Below are 4479 nucleotides of genomic sequence, written 5' to 3' on the forward strand. Positions count from 1 at the left end.
TAATAGCGACTAGATTTCCTTAGATTTTGGCTAACTGTGCGTAGTGTCTGTCTCGTTTCGCCCCCCCTGTGGCCCTGTCCCTCTCTCTGTAACGCAACGTGAAAGCCCAGCCCATATACGTCAGATTATTGGCAAAACCCAAATTTCTAGCAAAAGAAGAAGGGGAAGCCCATTGTAGAACAGTAGAAGGCAATGGGGCTAGGTCAGGAACGCACACATAGGTCAGGTCATGGCTTCGTTGGTGGCTGCTACAAGATCGACACATGATGCCCAGTCGCCCGCCGCCTGCTCTGCTTCTATAGGGGCACCGTCTAGAGCAGTTCATGATCCATCGACGTGGAGTTTCCAATCTTAGTCTAGAATTGCTGAAGGGGAAATCCAGACCTTGCACGGCGGATTGGCCGGCCGGCCGCAGAGTCAACATGAGGGGCAACGAGGCATGGAAAATGGTTAGATTACTCTCTCTTCTTCTCAATTACTTAGTCGATGGCTCATGTTTTGAGGTTAGATTAACTTGTGCCTTTAGAAGTACAACCGACGTACACGATTTGATCTGTATAAACTACAAAAAAAATATTAACCGTGGGATATGGTTTTGCATTGGTTATCTGTTCCTCTAGTTGAATGATTTAGTTACATCCGAATTGCTTTCAGAATTTGCTTTCTGAAAACTTCTGATTGAAATTGAATTTATTCATAGTCGCACCAATTTTCTTTGCTTGATTAGGATATATAGTTCATCAACCTAGGCTATTGTCCCACTAAAAAAACTAGGGTACTGTGTCTCTGCATGGTCTTCTTATAAGTTTACACACTGAAGGCGAACTCTCGCCCCCCCTATGATAGAATCCTGGCTCCGTCCCTGCTTGTGCAAGATTGTCCTGCAAGTGACTAGTAAAGCACACCCCTTTTCACATGTTTGTTATCTCTAATCAGGATCCTTAAATAACCAAGATCACTTGTATTTCTGAGTGTTGCCGTGTTTTTATTTTGTCTTCACATGAGGAGGCCAGGGTGAGTTTACATGACATAAATCTAGACCTTTCTTGCTTTCTTATAAGCTAAATTGTTCATTATGGGGTAGCTACGTGTGCAATATACTGCTTACAAGAATATTCCTTGCAAAAATTTGTTTATCTGTTGTCAGAAGTCATCTATAAAACATAAATATAAACGGTAGTTGTTTTTCTTATATTTTTCAATTCATCTATGTAGTAAGAGACTCACTGCTGTCTTCTCGTGGTTATGCTTCTAGGCGCAGCCATTGCTTCTGGACGTGATGGAGCTGAAATGTTGCATGAGACATAGGATGACTATTTGCTTTGGTGTGCTACTATGCCGAAATGGTACAACAAGTAAGGTCCTACGAATATAGTTTGTGAGATTTGAACTACTGTTTGATTTTCTCTTTGAAAAATATCTGGCAGCCATCATGGGTAGCATCCACCCTCAAACTACTGACCATTTGACTATTGGGACTCAAACATGCTAATGACACAGAGAAACAACTAAAATTGCAGTGGCTGATGCAAAGTAAATAATGACTCCTTTTTGGATCATAATGTGATGCAGATGATCCATATGTTGTATTTCCAGGAGTGCTCCCATGGTTTAGCTTTTTCGTGATATATTAGTTGATAGCAATAAATTAGGAGCCATTTTGTTATTACGAACATCAGTCGTGTCATTCAACTCCGCCATCCAACAAATTCATGTGGAAAAGACTAAAAGATTTATTTTGTCGTCATGGGAATTCATAGGAGATATACCTCATCTTTCTTCGAGGGGATATGGAAAAGCTCTTATTCATAATGCTGAGTTGATCGTGAGTTTGTACACAAGTGCTTCTGTTAGATATTATATTTATCTGTATTGATCGTGAGTTTGTTACTTGCAGGTTAATGCTTTTGTGTTCTCCAGCTGAAGAATCGGCTGCTGCATTTTTTGTTGTCACCGAGTTTGTTGCGCATCAGTGTGGTCGACAACATTAAGAAAATGTTATCTGAAGAAACTTACTGGATGCATATGCCTTGGTCTAGCTATGTTTCCGGTGTAGCAAGATGCTTTTGAATACTCTAGTATTAATGCACGTTGGGTTATGCTATCTGTTGCTTATATGTACGTGGTTGTGCTTGGCAGTCCCTATCTCTCCGGCCATGACAATTTCATTATCGCTTATGTTTCCAATGTAGCAAGATGCTTTTGAATACCCTAGCATTAATGTCTCTCCGACCCAAGTATCATCAAAAGGTGTGTTTCGAGTGTGCTTCCCAGCTTTGGTTTGAACCGTTGTTCTTGTTGGCATGGAAGAGAAGTGTGCCCTTGTGCCTTGTGTGATGCCAAATGATCCCTCGTAAGCCGCAGAAGTGTGCCCTTGCTCTGTGGTTTTGCTTTTGATGTTTACTCGACTGAAACAGTAATGCTGCATGAAAACTGGTTGCTCCTGATGTCCAGTTAACATATGTGGTGGTTCAGATGAGGCAGAAGACTCAGTCCTTCTTGCAGCAGCTAACATATTTCTGGCGGATGATACATATGGGACTGGATGACAGTGAGCCTACATTCGTGCTCGTAATCGCAAGAACATACATGGCATTCTTAGCTTGTAATTTTCTGCTGGACTTCCAAGTCATTTGAATATTTTTTATACGGCTGAAATGAACTCAGATTAAATCAGAATGCTGTGGCAGATTTGTTCCTTGCCCTGACCGTCCACAGATAAGTGACACTGGACTGCAGGTCTACAATCACTGACTAAATTTCCGGAGATATGGTAGAGTAGACTCTGACTGATATCCCAACTCAAATACGAAAACATGAAATAAAATACAACACAGCACTCACAGCCTCTGATGTTTTCGCTGGACCTAAAACAACTTATATTTGTTTCCTGAGAGAGTAACAATTAAAACAATTCTACACCCCTAAGGGCAACTCTAACCGATCCCCAATAACCGATTAGAGTAAAAACCTGGTTTCTGTTTACTCCTCTAACCGGATCTAGCCGATCCCCAATACCCCATAATGGAGGATAAATTATCCTCGGCCGCCTCCATCGCCCCTATTTTTACTCCACTGCTCAGCGACTGAGTAAAAAAAGCCACTTCTCCTCTTCGTCTCTGCCTCCTCTGCCTCTTCTCCTTCCCCCATCCCCGTCGCCGGCGAATCCCCCACTGTTTCCCGATGCCCCCTCCTTCCAATGGCTGCATCTCATCGCCGGCGCTCCCTGCCGCTGATCCGCAGCGCATATCCGCGCCGCCACGCCCGCGGTTCGTCTTCAAGCGGCACATTCTTGAGCCGCCGCCGCCGCCCCACTGATGCGGCCCTGCCCGCATCTTCGATTTCCCATACCTCCCTCCTCTGTGGTAGCCGTAGAGAAAATTTCTCAATTTCCGCCAGCGAGCGTGGGGGACGTGGGTGGCGAACATCACGAAGAAATGATCGGGTCGTTCCACACGGCGGAGCTCATCGCCCATGAATATGACAGGTGGTAGGTCCGGTGTCGACGGCGCGGATAGGCAGCTCAACTCCCGTGGGGGACGATGCTCGCCCACCTCTTCCTGCTGCCATAGGGGGTGGTGGATGCGGCGACGCTCAAGAGGACTGGGAGGCGAGGGAGCGCCTCATGGCGGAGGCCACCGCCGAGGAGTACATGGTTCAACTTCAGTCAATGCAATCCAAGAGATTTGGTGTATCCCATGATACTGGTAACTGCTACCCTGTGGCGATTTTCTATCCACCAGGTGATTGCTCATCATTCTTTATACCGTAGGAGTAACACAATCTATTTATGTTATGTACATGATTACTTGAATACAATTATTTCGTGTCTTAAATATACACCCATCACTTGAACTTAATAAGATTTCCAATAATAGCACTTACTTAGTAACTGTCCCTTCCATAACTGAAAGCCATAGTTTGTTTTCAATATATGTTATATTATAATGTAGTTGTCTTATGTTTTTGAGGATATCAAATCAAACTTCAAATTAGTAAGTCAGTTGGCATGTCTTGACCACAGACTTAGTTATATTAGTTTATCCATTATTATTTTCTGATCTTGGGACCAAACTTAGCTCCATATTGAATCCATACTTTCTAATTAATAGTGATTTTGTCATTTGGTTCTGACCCCTTCTGTATGCCACATCCACTTATACATTTGTAGCACATGAAAGAAATTGAATTTCCTGTCTTGGTATATGCTTATTTAAAACAGAATTCCCAATATCACTTTTGTTGCTAGTGTTTCTTGTTTTGGCATAATTTGTTTGGTTGACCTGACGAGGAATGAGTTTACATGAGAAAAATTCTAGGCCATGTCTGAATTTTCTTCTTACCAACTAAATACTCAATTATGAGGCAGCCAAGTATACTGCTTCTATGAGCATTCCTTGCATTTTACTACAGAAGTGGTTTGCCTTATCAGTATCTAGTGTAAAATTAAGTTATAAAAGTGAGTTATTTTAAATCCCC

At 42.8% G+C, this 4479-nt stretch overlaps 1 long non-coding RNA gene across 1 annotated transcript; it reads left to right on the forward strand.

The window, feature by feature from the left end:
* The first annotated feature begins 6 nt into the window (after positions 1-6).
* On the forward strand, positions 7-2384 carry LOC119274323. The gene is made up of 3 exons (XR_005135118.1): positions 7-449; positions 1256-1355; positions 1898-2384. It is a non-coding gene; the product is annotated as an uncharacterized LOC119274323 (long non-coding RNA).
* Positions 2385-4479: the final 2095 nt, after the last annotated feature.

Source organism: Triticum dicoccoides, chromosome 3B (assembly GCF_002162155.2).
Source record: "Triticum dicoccoides isolate Atlit2015 ecotype Zavitan chromosome 3B, WEW_v2.0, whole genome shotgun sequence".
Classification (NCBI taxonomy): domain Eukaryota; kingdom Viridiplantae; phylum Streptophyta; class Magnoliopsida; order Poales; family Poaceae; genus Triticum; species Triticum dicoccoides.